The sequence below is a fragment of the Herpailurus yagouaroundi genome, unplaced genomic scaffold (genome assembly GCF_014898765.1).
Source record: "Herpailurus yagouaroundi ecotype Mexico unplaced genomic scaffold, PumYag 185, whole genome shotgun sequence".
Classification (NCBI taxonomy): domain Eukaryota; kingdom Metazoa; phylum Chordata; class Mammalia; order Carnivora; family Felidae; genus Herpailurus; species Herpailurus yagouaroundi.
Window position 1 is genome coordinate 16,348,597 of NW_024412416.1, and position 22,087 is coordinate 16,370,683.

The 22,087-nt window shown below is 40.1% G+C and overlaps 1 pseudogene; it reads right to left on the minus strand.

Moving 5' to 3' along the window:
* Positions 1-433: 433 nt before the first annotated feature.
* Positions 434-10,882, minus strand: LOC121042230 (60S ribosomal protein L23a-like; annotated as a pseudogene).
* Between the last annotated feature and the right edge of the window lie 11,205 nt (positions 10,883-22,087).

A 22,087-nucleotide genomic window follows, 5' to 3' on the forward strand; every position in this document is an offset into this window, starting at 1 on the left:
TTCCACTACTGGATATTTATTCAAAGAAAATGAAGACACTGATTTGAAAAGATATCTGCACTCTCATATTCACTGCGGCATTATTTACAATAGCCAAAATATGGAAACAACCTAGTGTCCGTTGATGGATGAATACAGAAAATGTGGCATACGTGTTTGAGAATTTGTACATTTACGTTTGTGTATATATGGAGATATGCGTGTGTGCATATGTATGTGTGTGTGTTTATATATTTGTATATGTGTGTGTTTATATATTTGAGTATTTGGATGGGTGTATATACATGTGTGTATTATAATATGTATACTATAACCTATAATTTATACATATAGAAACACACACACACACAAAGGAATATTTTTTATGGTGATAAATTTATATTTAGATGTAGCCAGTTTAGATCATCCCAATTTTGAATGAACTGAACTCAGTTTAGATCATCCCAATTTTGGTGGCAACATCCAAAGCATTATAGTCAGGAGCCAGCCAAACATATACATTCTTCTCTCCATCGGACCTGACCCGGCTGTTGACCTTGGTCACATCAATGTCATAGAGCTTCTTCACAGCCTGTTTGATCTGGTGCCTGTTGGCCTTCACATCCGTAATGAACACAAGTGTGTTGTCATCTTCTGTCTTCTTCGAGGCTGACTCAGTAGTCAGCGGCAACTTGGTGAAGGCATAGGGGTTAAGCTTCTTTCTCCTGGGGGCACTCTATTGAGAGTATTTGGGCTGGCTTTAGAGACGCAGTGTCTTGGGCCATGAGAATGTAGGTGATGTGCATATCTAATTTTTTTTTTTGTGGCTGTGGATGCCTCTCAGCACCATTTCCCTGGCCTTCAAAGCCTTTGCTTTGACTTCAGCTTTGGGAGGGGCAGGGGCTTCCTTCTTTGCTTTGACGTGATCTTTGTGAAAGGCTACACAGAGGAATATTATACAGCCATAAACCGTTTGTGAAAATATGTATAGATCTCAAGGGTTTTATGCCCAGTGAAATAAGTCAGAGAAAGACAACTAACATATGATTTCTCTTATATGTGAGTCTAAAACCTACGCTCATAAAGAAAAAAAAATGATAGTTCCCAAACATGGGGAGTAGGGGTGAAAGAAGTTGGTGAACTGTTTTTGTTGTGTTTTGTTAGTATAAATAAATTGAAGTTAAAAAAAGTAAAATATTTAGAAATTTTAAAAAGAGACATGTAAGTCATTTACACTGCAAACTGTAAAATGTTGCTGAGGGAATATTAAAAAGGAACCAACTGAATGCAGAGATATATTATTTTCCTTAATTAAAAAGCTCAGGGTTTTCCTCCAACATGGTCTAAATAGTCAATCTACTCTTAATCAAACTCTACTAGATTTACCTTTCTCTGAAAAAAAAAGTTCAAACGTTGACAAGCTAGTTCTAAAATTTATATAGGCACTCAAACCAGCTAAAAGAGTTGTATTTTAAAAAGGATGATCATGGGGCGCCTGGGTGGCGCAGTCGGGTGAGCGTCCGACTTCAGCCAGGTCACGATCTCGCAGTCCGTGAGTTCGAGCCCCGCGTCGGGCTCTGGGCTGATGGCTCAGAGCCTGGAGCCTGTTTCCGATTCTGTGTCTCCCTCTCTCTCTGCCCCTCGCCCGTTCATGCTCTGTCTCTCTCTGTCCCAAAAATAAATAAACGTTGAAAAAAAAAATTAAAAAAAAAAAAAAAGGATGATCAGGGCACCTGAGTGGCTCAGTCAGTCAGTTGAGCATCTGACTCTTGATTTTGGCTCAGGTCATGATCTCACAGTTTGTGGGATAGAGCCCCGTGTCTGGCTCTGGGCTGATAACACAGAGCCTGCATCGGATTCTCTGTCTCTCCCTCTCTCTCTCCTCCCCTCCCTCCCTCCCTCCCTCTCTCTCTCTCTCTCTGTCTCTCAAAATAAATAAACAAACAAACAGATAAATAAAAATCAAGATGTAAAATTTACACTACCTGATTTCAAGACTGTTGTGGTTTTGCTGAAAAAAGTCAGGTAAATAGAACAGAATAAACAGTTTAGAAAAAGACACATGTTTGTAGCCAATTGATACTTGACAATAGGGAATGAGAACTCTTCACAACAAATCACACTGACACTCTGTAAGGGAAGGAGAGTGACCTTTACCCTCACATCACACAACATGGTCCATTTTCAGGAAACGCGGAGTTGTGTGATGTAAGAATAAGGGTGTATTCAGTTTGGTGTGGTTATTTTCTTTGACATTACATGTCAAAGGTAAAAGAGTAAAAGGAAGGGGAACTTCTTGCAACTTTGAGGTAGGCAAAAATCTCCTAACAGAAAAATCATTAAAAACAGTATATGTGACTATTTTGAAATAAAAACTACTCGTGTTTCTTTAAGGAAATAAAAACAAGACCCAGAATGGTAGAAAAATGTTTGTAATCCATGTAGGCGATGAAGAACTTCTACCCAGAATATACAAAGAACTCATAAAACTCAATAATATTAAAAAGAAACACAACTTTTATTTTTTTTATTTTTTTTTTAAAAAGGTTTGTTTATTTTGAGAGTAGAAACACAACTTTTAAACAAGCAAAATTTGGACAGACTCTTCACCAAAGTAGATGCATCACCAAAAGAGAGCACTACATATCCATTATGAAAGTCCAAATTAAAAAGACTGCCAAGGGGCACCTGGGTAGCTCAGTTAGGCGTCCGACTCAATTTCGGCTCAAGTCATGATCTCTTGGTTTGTGGGTTCAAGCCCCGCATCGGGCTCTGTGCTGAGAGCACGGAGCCTGCTTGGGATTCTGTCTCCCTCTCTCTCTGCCCCTTCCCCGCTTGCTCTCCAGCTGTCTCCCTCCAAATAAATAAAAACAAACTAAAAACAAAAACAAAGACTGCCAACACCAAGTGTTGATGAAGCTATGGAACAGTGAGGCTCTGTCTGAATGTCAAATGGTACCGTTACTTTGGAATATTCTTCGCGGTTTCTTAAAAACTTCAACATACACCAATTTCTGAGCATTTATCTAAGAAATTACTTTTACTCCTAAATCTTTATCTAACAAAAGTGAAAGTGTATGTCCATACAAATGCATAGAAACATCCACAGCAGCATTACTTTGAGGAACCAAGGAGACTAGAAGTAACACAAATGTCCACCATCAACAGGTGAACGAAGAAAATATAGCTTATGCATAATGTGAAATTCTACTTAAAATAAAGAACAAACGACTGACACACATCATCCATCTTAAAACAATTATGCTGAGTAAGAGAAATGAGATATGAGTGTACATACAGCATGTTTCCATATACATTAAATTATTTTTAAAAATGCAAACTGTCTACATTGACAAACAAGCTGATCACTGGTTTCCCAGGGACGGAGGGAAGAATTGACTGCAAAGGTACAACAAGAAACTGCTTGTGTTGGAAATTAGTGGCATCATGATTGTAGCAGTAGTTTTCACAGTTTGATATTTTTGTCAAAATGCAGTGCATTGTCAGTTTAAGCGGGTGAATTTTATTGCACATAAATTGTATCTCAAAAGTTGAAAAAAATTTTTTTCTTCTGCAAAGGGAACATGTTTTACCACACACTGAAATATTATAAATTATCTGTAAAGGAAACAGTGTTTTTGGTGCATGCATAAATTAACAGATGAATAGAATAAAATATAAAATGCAGAATGAGTCCAAATGGGAATTTGGCATATATAAAAGTGACATCTCAAAAATCACTGGGCAAAAGTAGACTTTGTAATAAATGACGTTAGGATCATGGATCACCATATGGAATACGCTAAAATTCGATCTGTTTTCACACTTTACAGCACGATACATTCCAAATGGATCAGAGATTTTAAAAAGAAGTGGAGAAATTCTTCCATAATCTCGGAAGGAGAAAATTTTCTGTGACTCAAAATTAGTACATATATAAGGGAAAGAATTGTAAAATTGTCTATGCTAAAGAAAACCTTCACAACGTAAAAGAAAAACACTGAGAGTAAAATAAAAAGGCAAATGTCAAACTTAAGGAAATATTTGCGATTGATACCACTGATGAAAGATTTACATCCTTAGTATATCTGGCCGTGTTGAAATAGAGACCAAAAAGACCGAGAACCCGAATGAAATATGGGCATGAGATGTCAATTGCCAGTTCATAGAAATAGAAAACCGAGCGACTCTTAAATATATAAAAACACACCAAACTCACTCCTAAAATAAGTAAGGTAAATTAAAACTACCCTGGAATACAATTTCTCACCTTTTAGACTGGCAAAACTCCTAGCTTGGCAACCTGCTTGGTTACGGAGGCTGTAAAAAAAACCAGGCACTCCGTAACTGCTGAGGAGACATACAATTAAAGTAGAGAAAGTCAAAAAAGTAAGACAGGACAGTCATTTTGGAAGACAGTTTGGCAGTTTCTCACAAAGGCAAATATACGCTGACCATACAATTCAGCCATAATGCTCCTAGATATTTTTGCAAACGAGTTGAAAACGCATGTCCCTTAGAAAACCTACCCATGAACGGTTACAGACACTTACTCATAATTGCCAAAACTTGAAAGCAGCCAAGTTGTTCCTCAGTAGGCAAATGGATCCAGACAATGGAATGTTATCCAGTGAGGAGAAGAAATGAGCTATCAAGTCACATGAAAAGACGTGGAGGAACCTTAAATGAATGTTGCCAAGTGAAAGAACCCAATGGAACAAGGTCACATGCCATATGAATTCCAGCTATGTGGCATTCTGGGAAAAGACAGTAATGAGATCAATGGTGGTCAGGAGTTTGATATCAGGGAGGGATGGGTGAATGGGCAGAGCACAAGAGATTTTTAGGGCAGGGAGACTATTCAGTGACAATGCAATGGTAGACATCTGTCATGACGCGTTTGTCAAAACCCATGGAACTGTAGAACACAGAGTCAACTCTAGTGCAAACTACGAACATTAGTTAATAATAATTAGTTAATAACCAACATTAGTTAATCACATTAATTAGTTGATATTAGTTAATGTCGATGAGTTAATAACATTGAAATCAGTTAATAATAATGTATCGATGTTGACTCATCAATTATAACAAATATACCGCACTAGTGCAAGACATTACTAATAGGGAAAGTGAGGGAGGGAAAGGAGCTATACGGGAACTCTATCGTCCGTACATTTTATATTCAAAACTGCTCTTAAAATAACGCATTCTCAGGTAAATTAGGCTAAACAGTTCATAAGTAATGAATCAATTAGGCTAAATAATTAATAAGTGCTTTGGAATGAACAACGGGTAAGGTCAAGAATGGGAGACACACTGGAAGGCAGTGCGTGGTGTTTATACAGCTAGGATAGGCCTGACAGGGAAGGCCAGGCTTGAGCCTTATTTGAGGGGGGGGGGGGGCGGATTTCAGAGGCACCAGCAGAAGCCCAAGAAGCAGCTGAAGGCAAGGGTCCAGGGCAAGAGGGCCTAGCAAAGAGTGAGGAGGCCAGGGTCAGGGTCACTGGAGCAGCCCATTGTACAGATCTGGAGATCACACAACTCACGACTTTCAGCCAGGTCACAGAGAAACAAGAGAGGTCTATGTTGAGCAGTCCTGTGTCTAGGAGAGAGGCCCTCAGTGTGTACCCTGGGATGGGGACAGCCGAGACACCAAGCAGCAGGATGGGGTGGAGCTCTGCATTGTCCTCAACAAGCTGTTCTCACACACCAATAGGAGGTTTTGGCTTCTTCCCCCAACCTGTAGGCCACGGGTTTTCACTTTATTTCTTACCAAATTCAGAACTGCAATCCCAACATCTTGCTATTAAGCTAAAGCAGACAAGGGGGCAGCTAGGTGGCTCGTTCTGTTAAGTGTCTGACTTTGGCTCCGGTCATGATCTCACAGTTTGTGAGCTCAAACCCCACATCGGATGAAAGGCAGAGGCCCTCCCCTGGTGACACCAGGGCAGGTGTACCTCGGAAGGCATTCGGGTTGGCAAACGCCATGTGTGTGCCAAACTTTTAAAATAGGCCCTGGGTGTAAACAAAACACCAAAATAAGTCTGCCTGCTTGAAAATGACATCAACCCAATTTCTGTTTATACCCCGGCCCGACCCTTTCAAAGACATAACTTAGGAGAGGTATCTAATCTCTTTTCCACACTAGAAAATAATCATTATTTCCAAACAGCGTCTGGGGGAAGGTTCAGTGAGTCTGTGCCTGCAAAATGCTTCACACGGTGCCTGGCATGGAATACGTCCTCAAGGTTAGCCTGAAAAGGAACCTGTGGACAAATGATCTGGGCACCTGCTCCTCTTGACTGAACAATAATGGAACATGGAGAAATGCTTCCACAAAGCCAGGAGAGGCTTTATACCGCTCTTTAAAGAATGATTCTCAGTTTGCTGTCCTTGTAACCATAGTGTCCCATGAAATGTCAATCCTTGTTCCATGGTCAAATACACTTGAGTAAAAATCAGTCAAAACAACAACAAAAAACCAGCTTCTTGAGGTGAGCCCACAGCCTTGTACAGACTTGTCCAATCGCTACATTGTACACCTGAAACCAACGTAATGTTGTGTATTAACTATACTTTAATTAAAAAACAGCCTTCTTCCTTTTTTGAGGATTGAAATGCCTTCGTGTTGAAGATATAACATGGGCTGACATGGCTCGGCCTGAATTTCAGAAGGATGACTCTTGCGGCATTAGGACAGATGGCTGGAAGGTCAAGAGACGGGACCCAGAAATGAGAAATGATGTAGACCATGGGGGTGTCTTGGACATTAGCGACACTACAAAGGCAGAATAGACAGTAGTTGATGCCCAGTGAAACATCAGGGGTGCAAGCAAGGCAGAAAGCAGAGGGTTTCCATTTTCTGGTGGTAAAATCTGAGACAACGAACAGGTAAAAAAGCAAAAAGAACGGGAAAAAGAAGAAAGAGAAGAGGCAGGTTCCTCGCCTTGAGTCACTGTTCTGTACCAGAGATGAGTAGATGTCCATTTGATCTGGTCCTCATACTTCCAAAAGGTAGATATTTATCATCTCCCCTTTCCAGAAGAGAAAACTAAGCCTCACTGACGTTAATAACTTGCCCATACCCTTGGAGCTAGTGAAAGGCAGATTTCTTTCAAATCCCTGCGTGTCCATCCACTACAACCCTCAGCTCGTGAGTTTGCTCAAAATATGGCAGCTTCGTGTCAAGACGACAGGAAAAACAAAAACAAAAACAGTTATGAAAAAGCCCATTCTTTTTATTGAACCACACCAACTTTGGAGAATTGATCTGAGATTTTGCTCAGATCCTTGTCAAATGCTCCCTTGAGTGCGGCTGACTGTTTGGGGCAGTGGAGACCTAGCTGTGCTTCCGAGGGCAAGTTATCCCCTTAAACAGGTGCTATCTCTTATTGATCCCTGTGAGCATGTCTCTGAGAATATGTCATAGAGTTCACAGGACTCAGGAGTACCCAATAAAATAGCCAGTTCAGACCACTGCTCTTGGATGATCCAGCCTGTGGAATAACAACCCCTTGGAAAACTGGACATATTTTGTCAGACAAAATACCGCTTGGGAGTTTCTAATCCAGATGGTCTGCCCCGCCTGAACCCACCTAGTGATGCTCTAGGACAGAGTGGGAATACTTCCCACACACTGTGTGAGGTATAGGTGAGGACCAGTTCCTTCAAATGATATTAGCGAAGACACATCTGTACCGAGCACATGAATACCCACCCCCCACCCCCCAACAACCATCCCTCTGACGCTTTGCTTTTCAAGTTTGCATTCCCAAATCCTCGGGTGTGGAGGTGAGCACAAATGTGTAAGAGCCTCACCCTCAGGCCTCCCACCCGCTCTCTAAGGAGATGATCTTGAGTGGTTTGGGATCCTAACGCTGAGTACCACTTTCCCCTTGGGTGAAATGAGAACACCACGCTCCGTTCAGAGAGTTGATGGAGAAATGAATGTAAATCACCTCACTAGCCTTGAGCAAACAGGACTGACTTCTCACCAGAAACTGAAATTACCGCCGTGGATGGATGGAAAGGAGGCTGGTAATTACTCAGGGAGCCAAATGATGCGCGCAGTGGCAACAGGAGTAAGATGGCAGGTGAGGGCCTGAATCCACGATCCCGATCCCGGGGGGCCTTGCCGCACCTGCTGCTCCCCTTCTCCCCGCAGGTACCACTGGCGGGGGGGGGGGGGAACAATTAAAACATAATGTCAAAATACATTTGACTGTGTCACCACCCGCATGTGATAGAACACAATGTAAATGTAAATTACACCGCCCGCTTTAGTTGGGAAGACCAGAGGCACCCAGGGCACTCCCGGGTAATTAGCAGCTAATGCAATCCGGGCAGAAGGCACAGAAACCCTCCCTTCGTCAGCATTTCTGCCCACTCGGAGGGCAGCCCCTTTATGTAAATATAAAAGGATAATTACTGCAGGACGAAACAAAAATCATAACAATGGAGCAGGTAGTGTTTATCGCGGGGATGAGGACGAGTGGGGTCGTGAATGCACAAAGCAGCCCAGGAAGCGTGCAGCTACGTCAAAGCGGGGAAACCCGAGGCTCGGCCTCTCCAAAATCCTTGCGTGCCCCGGACGCAGCAGGAGCCAAGGGACACCCGCAGCGCTGAAGTTGCTGGGGCTTCTTCTTCGGGGAGGCTTTGCCCCTTCTTTAAACATAAACAAAAGAGAAGTCACAGCCCCGATGGGCTTCGTCGACAGCATCTGGAATACGTTATGCCTAAAGGCAGGCTGCAAGCCTCAGGGCCACCACCGGGGCGCGGCCGCGGCGCTTAGTGGCCTGGCGTTTGCCAGCCCAGCCGCGGGCTCCCGTGGTCCCCCCTGTACCCGCACGTACGCATGGGGGAGTGGGGAGGGCAGGGCTGGCTAATGGAAACGGGGGAGCGCTTCGCAAGCACCATTACATGAAATGCTAGACGTGTAACGTGGCAGGAAGCAGGCAGCACCTGGTGTCAGCGGCTAATTGTGTCGTTCGATGGCATGTCAGACCCACGCGCGTGCGAAGCCAGCCGCGCTCGCTTGCCTAGCGGGCGTCTGGTCCTCTGACTCAGGGCTCGGATTACGGGGACGGGACGGACCGGTTGGGTGGCTTTCGCTTAAATCAACCCATGCGCCTATGACACGCCTTTGCTGGGCCAGGACTGGAGTCCTGGTTTTGTGGGGGGTTTCGTTGTGGTGAGTGGTGGTTTGGGTTTTGTTTTTTCGTGTTTTTTTTTTTTTTTGTTTGTTTGTTTGTTTTTTGTCACTTACATACAGATGTCTGGTTAAAAGAGGAAAAGTATATTGATCAAGGAGTATATTGATTTCAGTAGGTGGGGGGGGCGGTTAAAAACATAAAGGAAGAAAGGAGGGAGGGAGGAAAAGACAGAAAGACCAAAAAGGGGGGAGGGGCGCCTGGGGACTTCAGTCTGAAGAGTGTGCAACTCTTGGTCTGGGGTCCTGAGTTAGAGCCCCATGTAGGATCTACAGATTACTTAAACAGAACTTTTTTAAATGGGGCGAGGAGTGCCTGGGTGGCTCAGTCCCTTAAGCAACTGACTCTTGATTTGGGCTCGGATCATGAACTGATCTGAGGGTTGGTGGGTTCAAGCCCCACAGCAGGCTCTATGCTCTTAGTGCAGAGCCTGCTTGGGATTCTCTCTCTCCTTCTCTCTCTGCCCCTTCCCTGCTCACACTCTCTCTCTCAAAATAAATAAACTGAAAAAAAAAAATGGGGGATATGAAGCAAGAAAACAATTGATCAAAGAATAATGTATACGAGAAAAATTTTTGTATTTGTTTATTTTTAAATTAGAGCCAGTTTTCTCTAAGATGTGATAATTCGAAAAACAGCCCTCTTCCATGGTTACTGTTTTTACACACAGGCAAGGGAAATAAAGACAGATTTCCCAGTAGAAATTAATCCTATTTTCAGGGACCATTTGTCCTTGGTGTCCTGATATCCCATTTATTCCAAACCCTAATCTAATAGGCACGTGTTCTTGTTTATTCAGGGTTCCTTACTGGAACATTAGCCTTCAGCCCAAAATCTATAGTTACAGAGAATATTATCAGATTCAGAAGGAAAGTGAATGAAATGAGATATTGCATGTAGTCTTTAATTAGTAACAGCTCCTAGTCTGTGACAGACATACTGTAATAGACTGACAAAAGTCAAAAGAATTAAAAAAAAAAATCAAATCCTACATGAAGAACTGACATTCTTGGCTGGTCCCAACTTTCTTATAGCGAGTGTCATGGAAATGTTTTTTAAAAAGCCTCTAAATTCCGGTGAGTTGATCTGGGGGCTTAAGTCTACATAAGTTACATAGTTAAAGATATATAGTTAAATCTAAAGCAGTTTCAATGGATATGATCAATCATATAATTCAAAGATGGGGGGGTTGGAAGTGAGACAGCTCAAATCTTCAGTCCTATTTGCAATAATTTATAAGCTGTGCGACTATCAGCATATAACTTAACCTCCCTGAGATTCAATGTCTTCATTTGTAAATTATGGAAAAATAACGTCTATCTTGTAAGGTGGACTCAGGACCAGAGAAAAGACGTCTAAAGAGCCCAGCACAGTGCCTTGCATGCAATCGACATTCAGGCGTTTGCTTTTTAAATTAGAGGTAGTATGGGTATCGTCTACTTTTTAATTAGACATCTTAAAAAATACCCCCCCAAAACTACCAAATGGATTAATATATTTTTCCAAGCTTCAAGCAGCAAATATAAATGACAGACAATATCTCTCCTTTGCCTCAAGATAATGTAAATTCTGTAAGCAGACAGGAGACTTACCCCAGAGTGGATCTGTATCGAGTGCTTATCCCCGGGGGTATACTGTATATGTAACTCGATGCGTCTGTTACTGTTGTAATTGGGAACCAGGAAAGCCATCCTTCTGTGGAAGCAGAGCCAAGGCTCTCTGCAATGTCAATGAGGTAGGATCAGAATGACATTTCCAGCGTAATGTTAGCCAATTAGATGCTGGAGAAATATATGCACTGCTCCGATCCACCTGTCGTGTGCCTAGGGTTCCTAATAGGGAATAGGAGGAGGTCACCAAAATGAAAAGCAAAAATCAGGGGGAATAATGTGAATGTAACGGCAGGATTGGCCGAAAGCAGCAGCACTCAGGAAGAAAGTCCCAAAGAAAGTGGCCGTTGACTAGTTTTGACGGAGAACTGTAATGATTACTCAAGCTGTGCATCAGGGTCCCCTTTTTTGCAGAAAATTTTATGGATGCCTCACTAGCCACTTAATGAAGAAAGCTACAAATCATCTCAGGAGTCAACAAGAGGTGCTAAAACTACCCCCTTCCTCTGCTGCCACCAAAAAAAAAAAAAAAAAAAAAAAAGCCTACATTCTCCCAATGAGGTTTTTCAAAAATGAATTACGCCATTAAGTGCCAAGAAGAAAATTAGCTATGAGCTTTTAAATTTAAAATGATCCCCTTTTTAATTGTAAAACAGTGGCACTTAACTGCTATTGATCCTGCTGAGACACATTAGGGAACAGGGTCACCATAACTGTTAATATTCACTGCTTAGTAAAAGAGCATCAAAGGACATTTTAATGTCACAGACTTTCTCGGGGAGTTTTTAAAGAAGGTTTGAATCAGCCAGCCTATGAATGAAAAGGACATGAGGTAGACAAATGTAGAAACAAATGTGATAGCAATTTTCTGCTAATCAAATCATAACTCAAGATTGATTTTTTGGCAAAAGTTTATGTCATATAGATTTCTAAGGCTGGTCGACATTTAAAAGTCAGAGTATATATTTTCTATAGACTGGGACTTTTTAGATAATCATCCAATGGGGAATTTTGTTTACTTTTTGACACACGAATGTACAAGAGAGCCTCCCTTCTGGGGAAGACCACTTTTGCATACCTCGGAAGTAAGGCCTGTGAATGTCCGTGACATTTTATTCAAAACTCCATTCATTGTACTTTTTTGGAAGCTTTTAGTGGATGAGACAACAAATCACAGGTGAATGTTCAGTTTCCTAAAGGTAGAGATTACATTTTTAGAACATACTCAGAAGAGGGTTTCTCCTTTCACCCGGATCCTGTAGTGAATTTGAACGTATTGAATTTGTGGCATTGTAGGCCACTAGAATGCTGAACTTTACCAAGATACGAAGCTGAACAGAGTGCTTGCTGTTAAAATTAAAACCTCTTATTCCAAAGCCCTACGAGAAATGTTAAAAAGGTAAATTTAATGTTGTATTGAACTTAAAAAATAAAATCTTATGTTCATCTTTCTTTCTGACCAGATCATACCTTTGCTTCTTCTAATGCACATTTCATACTATGCCAATGGACTCTTGCTAAAATAGTACTATTGTTTTCTCGGTTCCTAGTTCAAAAATATAACTTAATTGTCTACAAAGACATTTTTTAGGGTGTAAAAATAGATTGGTAGTAGGATTGCCAAATAAAATCTTACAGGAATTACTACCTCGAAAAGGAATTAACAAGAGGAAATGAATGGTTTCCTTGGGGGATTTAAACCCTTACTGTTTAAAAGAAGGTATTTCATTCTCTATGGCATCATTGAGGTGTCCCCGGGAGCATCTGGGAACAGGTAGAAAACCACTGGTCTACAGAATGTATTCATTCATAGATTCATGTACCACATATTTACCAAATGCGTACTGGCTGGGATTTCACACGGGAAACTTAGGAAATTCCTCCGGCATTGAGGGGGTCACAACCCTAGGGATAGGCAGAAAGAAAACGGTATATCCTGATGTGAAAAATGCCCTAAAGGAGTTCAGATCAAAGCACTATAAGAATGCAAACGGATGAACATCTAGATGGGACTCAAGAGGTAGACAGTCCCAAGGGCATGATTCAGGGACTAGAACTTTGAGGATGAATTGATGTTGGACAGATGTAGACTTGGTCTTAGGGCATTTCAGACAGAGGGGAATAGAAAAGGCAAATGTGGAGCTAACAGTGAGCATGTAAATGGCACCAAGACAAGCAAGGAAGACAGAGCCAAACCATATCATGCTAAGGAGTAAGAATTTTATTCTTTAAGACAATGGAAGAACCCATAGATAAATTCTCAGCAGGTGAATGACGTGACCAGATTTGTTATTAGTGTTACTTCTCTTCCAGCAACACCGAGAATGAACTGGAACAGACAAGCAAGGTTGGAGGCACAGAACACAGTTGGAAGCCAGTGTGAAATGATAAATACTTAACTAGGGAAGGAGCCTTTGGGATGGAAAAAAAGCATGGTCTGAGTGATTAACTGAAAGTAGAAAGAAAACAGGGGGTGGGTGCCTTGAGTGTCTCTTGGATCTCAGGCTTGGATGATCATATGAATGATCTAGCATTCTACCATTTACTGTATTAGGTTTACTGAATGATTCTACCATCTGCTGAAATGCCAAAGAAAGAGGTCATTGAGGATGCATTATGAGTCTTATTTGGCCATGTTCAGGGTATCATCAAAGTGGAGTTGTCCTCCAGGTCATTGAATATGTAGATCTGGAGTTCAGGAAAGAGCTTTAAGTTCTAACTAGATTGTCCAAGAGGAGTCTTTACACCTAGAGGTCTTCAGGTGGACTTCAGGGCCTCTGAGCCCTCTAAAGTTCTTGGGCAATTATGCATTCTCATATGCACATAAATAGAAGGAAATAAATGCATTATATACAACAAATCCTCAAAGAGATCAAAATCCTCAAAGAACCACCCGTATAAGCAATAGAAAAGTCAAGTATGGAACTCCGAGCATTATCAATATTTAAGAAAATGGAGTTGGCTTAGAAAATGAGATGCTCGGGGCACCTGGATGGCGCAGTCGGTTAAGCGTCCGACTTCAGCCAGGTCACGATCTCGCTCTCTGCGAGTTCGAGCCCCGCGTCGGGCTCTGGGCTGATGGCTCAGAGCCTGGAGCCTGTTTCCGATTCTGTGTCTCCCTCTCTCTCTGCCCCTCCTCCGTTCATGCTCTGTTTCTCTCTGTCCCCCAAAAATAAATAAACGTTGAAAAAAAAATTTAAAAAAGAAAATGAGATGCTCACAAATTGTCCCCATTTCTGTTTCCAAATCCATACTGTTTCACCAAATCCTCCTACTCCAGATAAATAGCTTTATTGTTACCCAAGGCACCCACGTTCCTTCTTGCATCTAGACTTCTCCCTCTTGAGTACTTGTCAATTTTCTCGGCCTATCCTGGTCACTCGGCTTAAAAACTCAATTCGTGAAGTTTTGTTTTGTTTTGTTTTTTTCTTTCACCAGCCCAAATACCCGCTCCTCTTTTAAATTTTAGCAAGAACTCTTACCAGTTGGTTTCATTTGGCCTCTACACGGTGTCCAGCACCAAGTAGTATTTTAAAATTAATATAAAGATCACAACTTGATATGCCATTTTGTATGATTTTTTAATGATATGTATATATGCATTTATATATGGGTATATTTGCATATATTCGCATGCATTCTTTCTACCAACTAGACTATAAATCTATTGAAAGCAACATCTGCATTACATTTCTAGTACAATTGTGAGTACATACTAAGTTTTTACATACCAAAGGGTCATGAGGATGAAGAGAAAGATAAAGGACGAGAGGTGGCAAATCAAATTCGGTAGAAAAAATTCCAAGCTGGAATTTGGAAATCGAGGTACCAACTCTGTCTCATCCACTTTTAAGATATTTAACTTCTAATAGGAAGAAAAGTTTGTCTGCTATTTATATCATGAAATTGTTGGGAAGATTAGATAATATAATGGATTTAAATACACCACATACATATATAAATAATTTACATATAAATATGTATAATATTGAAATACATTTGCACTTAAATACACATAAATACATTGTATAATGTGAAATAAAAAGGGATCCATTTTTTTAAGTTTTATTTTTATTTATTTTGGGAGAGAGATAGGGAGAGAGCAGGGGAGGGGCAGAGAGAGAGGGAGACAGAGAATCCCAAGCAGGCTCTGTGCTGCCAGCACAGAGCCCAATGCAGGGTTCAGTCTCATGAACCACAAGATCATGACCTGAGCCAAAACCAAGAGTCAGACACTTAACTGACTGAGCCACTCAGGTGCCCCAAAAAGAATCCATATCAATAAATATATAAATTAATTAATCACAGGAAGAAATTGTAATGGAAGTCCCTAATATTTTAATTTTGTTTCCTAATACACACAGTTTAAAATAATTACTATTTTTTAATAATAAGATTAACTAAATGATTTTTCAAATTGATCCCAATTGAAACAAATTTAGCAAAAACATTTAACAAAATTTGAACAACTAAACTGCTAAATTTCTGTAACTAGCTAATAATTCTAGCCACAGCAAGTTACAAATTATAAATCTCTAATTCTGATGATGATAAATCAATCTTTTTACAAGAAATGGAATGTAAATATACCAGTTTATTCAAAACTTGTTACTTGATCAGAAATAGATTTATAATAAATCAAAATAATTTTTTTTATAAACTAAGGGAACTCAATTTAAAGACTGATAAATATTATTCTGGGATAAGAATAATGTACTTCTTCAAGAGAATTTTTGATGTAGATTTTACATAACAGTTTATATCGAATATATGTTAAATATTCATAAAGTAGGACATAACTTTACATATTTTTGCATATCAAAGATTGGTGCTCTGTTCTCTGTTTAATAAAGGCTCAGAACGTTCTAGCCTTTGCAATAAGTATGTTAAAGGGAGTAGACAAAAATCTTTATTTTGCCTGCTTTTTTTGTACAAACTTCTAGTCTATGCAGACTTACTTCTGGATATCTTTTACAGAAACAAAGTAATTTTGGTTCACATGCCTGCAAAGTAAACCAGTGCAGTTGGGATGGTTAAAAAAGGCGTCAGGAAGAGAAAGGGTAGGAACGGTAGAGTGGAGCCGGAAGAGGTGTTTTGGGAATGATCTCTTCAGAGAGATATAGAGGCAGATTCTAAAGAAGTCACAGTGTTGGAGCTGTTGTCCCAGGTGGATCACTAGATGTCTGACAGTTGCGACACAGATGGATGAACCAGGTGAGGAACGTTTTCCGCCATGTCCTAAAGTCATGAGCCTGAACCTATACTTCTTCTGTCTTTATCCTCACAGGCATGAGAAGGTACAGTTCAGACTTCGTGGAATCTGAACCATTTTGAGAAACCCTCTTAAAAAACACAAAGAAATTGTGAATATAACATTCGTTATGAATGGAAATATTTATTTAGAATAAGACATCACAACGTTTTCGAGACTTGGAAATTCATTTTTCTGTGGTGGCTTGAGGCAATTTGCTAGAAATACTTACAGAATGATAGTTCCAATAGCGAGTTGGCTTTTCCCTCACCTGAGCAGGCCTTCACTCTCAGCACCTCCCAGAACTCACAGGGACTCATAGAGCCCCTGAAGCTCAAGCTTTCTTCATCAGCTTTGCAGGAAATCTGTCTCTGGTACTGATGAGCCATAAGGACTCTTCGGCTGGTTACCTTTTATGGTCCCACATTTGGTTCATCCCAGGCTACAGGCTAAGGCAGTGTTCCACGAGAAAGACATTTTCACCTATGAAATTCCGGTCTCCCAGTGAGGGGGAAAGTGTTACTGTGGAATGGACTGTGGGCCGTAATTCTTCCCTCCAGCCTGCCCAGCTCACTTTGCCTCTGTCACACTGCCTGCGGGCAGAGGTTTTCAACCCTTCCACTCCATGGCTACCCAGCTGTGGAGTTCTTGCGCATGGTGGGGAAAGGGTGTCCCCAGCGGCTCACAGTGTGGTTCTCATGCTGCCTGTATCACAGAAGAAGTGTCCTCAGATCCAGCGAGTTTGGCTCAGCGGTCACAGCTGGTGGCTGTCGGCCCACTCATGAAGCTTCAGGTCTGAAGATAGGAGTTGATTGGCCTGAGAAGAGCTAGGAAGTCACAACACCCTTCTGTCTGTTCTCGCAGGTCAGTAACATTGAATTTGTACCTCAGAAGTGGAAAGCCATTTAAAAACGAATCAAGTCGCTTCAGCAGTTGACAGCCAAAAGAGCTGAAGAATGTGATAAGACTGTGAACTGTCATTCCAGCCTCCCAGATGGGAAGGATAGAGTGCATTGGAGTGGGGAGATTCAGGAGGCTTCACCTTGTGTGTAGGTGCGAGAAGGCGGGACAGCAGGCGGTGATGGGATGCAGAGCATCAGAATCCAAGGAGTCCAGTGGCAATAAGGTTGTCAGATAAAATACAGGACGTTCGGTTTCTAAATTCAGGTACACATTAATAAAATGTTTAAATATGTTTCCCCAAAATTGCATGGGATGTATTTACACTAAAATAATTATTGCTTGTGTATTTGAAATGTTTTTTATTTCCTTGTTAAGTTTTGTTTATTTATTTACTTACTTATTTATAGAGGGGAAGGAGCAGAGAGAGAGGGAGAGAGAATCCCAAGCATCCACCATCCCATCAGCATAGAGCCCAAAGCAGGACTCGATCTCACAAACCAAACCATGAGATCATGACTTGAGCCAACATCAAGAATTGGAAGCTTAACCAACAGAGCCACACAGGAGCCCTTTGTGTATCTGAAACTCAAATTTAACTTCAAGTCCTATATTTTTTATTTGGTAAGTCTAGCAACACTGGGTGGAAAGTCGCCTAAAAGGGAGACCTTAAATTAGCCAGGGCCAATGAGCTCTGAGAAATAGAAAACCATGACAAGCTTCTTTAAAGCAAAAATATAAATAAATATTGTTTAACGTATGGTCAAATGATTTTTTTTCCTAGAGCTTACGTTCTTTTTTTCCCCACCACTTTACTTTTTTGTCATTTTGTCTTATTTTTTTTTCATCATGATAAGTGTATTCTTTAATCTCCATACTCTACTTCCCCCTTTTCCCCACCCCCATTGCCTCTGGTAACCACCAGTTTGTTCTCTATAGTTGAAAGTCTGTTTCATGGTTTCTCTCTCTCCTTTTTTTTCCCCTTTGCTCCTTTGTTTTGTTCCTTAAATTCCACATATGACTGAAATCATATGGTAATTGTCTTTCTTTGACTGACTTATTTCACTTAGCATTATACTCTCTAGCTCTATCTATGTTGTTGCAAATAGCAAGATTTCATTATTTTTTGCAGCTGAATAACATTCCATTGTGTGTGTGTGTGTGTGTGTGTGTGTGTGTGTGTGTGTATGTGTGTGTACTTCTTTATCCAATTCATCCACACTCGGACTGCTTCCACAGTTCGGCTATTGTAAATAATACAATAAACATAGGGATGCATGGATCCCTTTGAATAGTGTTTTTGTAGTTTTTGGGTAAAAACCTAGCAGTGTGATTCCTGGATTGTGGGATGGTTCTATTTTTAGTTTTTTGAGGAAATTCCGTACTGGTTTCCACAATGGTTGTACCAATTTGCATTCCTACCAACTGCACAAGAGGATTCCTTTTTCTACACACCCTCACCAATACATGTTTCTTGTGTTGTTGGTTTTAGCCATTCTAATAGATGTGAAGAGATATTTCACTGTAGTTTTGATTTGTATTTTCCTGATGGAGAGTGATGTTGAGTATCTTTTCCTGTGTCTGTTGGCCATCTGGATGTCTTCTTTAGAGAAATTTCTGTTCATGTCTTCTGCCCATTTTTTAATTGGATTATTTGGGTTTGGGGTGTTGAGTTGTATCAGTTCTTTGTGTATTTTGGATACTAGTCCTTTATCATATATGTCATTTGTAAATATCTTCTCCCATTCAGCAGATTGACTTTTAGTTTTGTTGATTATGTCCTTCTCTGTGCAGAAACTTTTTATTTTGATGAAGTCCCAATAGTTTATTTTTGCTTTTATTTCTCTTGCCTCAATAAACATATCTAGAAAAACGTTGATATGGCCAATGTCGGAGAGAGCCGCCTGTGCTCTCTTCAAGAATCTTTGTGGTTTCAGGTCTCACATTTATCTCTTTAATCCATTTTGAGTTTGTTTTCATGTATGGTGAAAGAAAACCATGACAAACTACTTAAAGCAAAAGTAAAAATAAATGTTGTGCAAATATATGGTTAATTGATTTCTCATAATAGTGCAAATACAATTCATTTGGGCAAGAGAAAGGTGCTGAAATGCCTGGATATTTTTGTGGAAAAAATTACAACTCAACTCCCATCTTACATTATTCACAATAATTTCTTTTTTTTTTCATTTTTTTTTCAACATTTATTTATTTTTGCGACAGAGAGAGACAGAGCATGAACGGGGGAGGGGCAGAGAGAGAGGGAGACACAGCATCGGAAGCAGGCTCCAGGCTCCGAGCCATCGGCCCAGAGCCAGACGCGGGGCTCGAACTCCCGGACCGCGAGATCGTGACCTGGCTGAAGTCGGACGCTGAACCGACTGTGCCACCCAGGCGCCCCCACAATAATTTCTTTGAAATGCGTCATATGCCTTAATGTCAATGCTAAAACTATAAAGCACCTGAAAACAAATATAGAAGAAAATCTGCAGGACCTGAGGTAGGCAAAGATTTCTTAGAATACAAACAAGGAACGAAACATAAAAGAAAAAATGATGAATTGGTGTTTTGGACTGAGTTCCCTAAAAGGCAGAGCCTGAGATCAGGACTCTTGTGTGAGTCATTTATTGAGTGAATGCCTGTAAGTGATATCTGTAAAGAAGTAAGCAAAACAGGATAGAACAGAAGAGGAAGCTTAGCAAAGAAGTGGGGTCAGCTGGAGCCCAGCCTCTCCCTGAGCCTACAAGGAGCCCCAGACACAAATGACACTTCCATCCTATCCCATACAGAAGTCAGGGCACAAGCTTTTTGTACCACCATGACACCCAGTCATTTGAGTAAAGTATTTCAGAAGAGAGCATGATACCCCAGTTATTGCTAGGTAAAACGACTCCCATTGGCTGAGAACAATTCTGAGAAAGCTATTGATGTAAGCCTCCTGCAGCCAACATTTACAATAGCTAGGAATGCATCTATTTACCACTGGATATCATCAAAGTGAAAAATTTCCAATGATCAAAAGGTGTTATTTTAAACAATGATTGGTCAAGTCACATATAGAAAGAAAGTATTTGCAACTTTTCTGTCTCGCAAAAGCCTCATACCCAGAATAAAGAATTTCTGCAAACCCAAACAAACAATCCAAGTTTTAAAAAGGGGCAAATATCTTATACGCAGAAAACCCTAAATATTCAACAACAACAACAAAAAAAGCTGTTAGAATTAATCAAGGACTTCAGCAAAGTAGCAAGATACAAGTCAAAACACAAGAATCAGTTGTACTTCCCTACACTAACAATGAAGAATCTAGAAAGGAAATTACAAAAATAATTTCATTTTCAAGAGCACAAAAAGAATAATTTTTTTTGAAATGCACTTAGGAATTAATTTAACCAAAGAGGTGAATTAATTTAACCAAAGGGTTAATTAATTTAACCAAAGGAATTAATTTAAGGAATTAATTTAACCAAAGAAGTGAATTAATTTAACCAAAGGGTTAATTAATTTAACCAAATGAATTAATTTAAGGAATTAATTTAACCAAAGAGGTGAAAGACCTGTACAACAAAAACCACAAAACAGTGCTGAAAGAAATGGAAGAGGATATAAATAAATGGGAACACATCCCATGTTCATGGATTGAAAGACTCAATATTGTTAAGATGTCAGTACTAACCACAGCAATCTACAGATTTGGTGCAGTCCCCGCCATAATCACAATGATATGTTTGCAAACATAGAAAAACCCATCTTAAATTTATATGGGATCTCAAAAAACCCCAGGTAGTCAAAACAATCTTGAAAAAGAACAAAGCTGGAGGATTCACACTTCCTCACTGGAAAACTTACTTTAAAGCTACTGTAATCAAAACAGTGTGGTACTGGCATAAAGACAGACATAATAGATCAATGGCATAGAATAGAGATCCGTAAAAAATCCTTGAATATATTGTCAAATGATTTTTGACAAAGGTGCTTAGACTATTCAGAGGGGAAAAGACAATCTTTTCAACAAATGGGGCTGAGAAAACTGTGTATCCACATACAAAAAGGTGAAATCTGACCTTTCCTAACACCATAAACAACAATTAACTCAAAATTAATCAAAAACTTAAATATAAAACCTAAAACTCTCAGAAATAAATAGGGTATAAGCTTTATAACATGGAATTTGTCAATCACTTCTTGGATTTAACACTAAAGGCAGAGGCAGCAAAAGAAAACACAGATAAATTAGGCTTTATAAAAATTATTTTGTAGGGTGTCTGGATAGCTCACTCAGTTGAATACCAATTCTTGATTTTGGTTCAGGTCATGATTCCAGGGTCATGGGATCAAGCCCCATGTCAGGCTCCACCCGGATCATGGAGCCTGCTTAAGATTCTCTCTCCTTCTTCCTCTGCTCTTCTTCCCTTCATTTGAGTGCTCTCTCTCTCTCTCCCTAAAATTAAAGAAAGAAGAAGAAAGAAAGAAAGAAAGAAAGAAAGAAAGAAAGAAAGAAAGAAAGAAAGAAAGAGAGAAAGAAAGAAAGAAAGAAAGAATCAGGTCATGATATCTCACTGTCCGTGAGTTTGAGCCCTGCGTGGGGCTCTGTGCTGACAGCTCAGAGCTTGGAGCCTGCTTTGGATTCTGTGTCTCCCTCTCTGTCTCTACCCCTCCCCTGCTTGTGCTCTGTCTCTCTCTGTCTCAAAAATAAATAAACATTAAAAAAATGTTTTAAATTAACTAATGAATGAATGAATTAAAACATGGCGATACAAAGAGCTCCTGTTACATGAAACAACATGGAGGTAACTCAAAACCATGTTGAATGAAAAAAAGAGAAACACAAAAGTGTCACCATGTAATGATTCTATTATACAAAGTTCAAGAACATTCAAAACTAATCTATAAAGATAGAAATCAGAACAATGGCTGCTTCTAGGGTAAAGCACGGGAACTGACATGAAATGGTCATGGAAGAACTTTATAGGGTGAAGGAAATGTTTCATGTCTTGATTGGGTTACAAGAATATATACATTTGTTAAAATGTACTAAGCTGTACTCTTAATACCTCTGTGTTTTATACTGCAATGTAAACTATACTTCAATAATTTTTATTAGTTTATGTAACTAGAATTCCAAGGAATTGGTT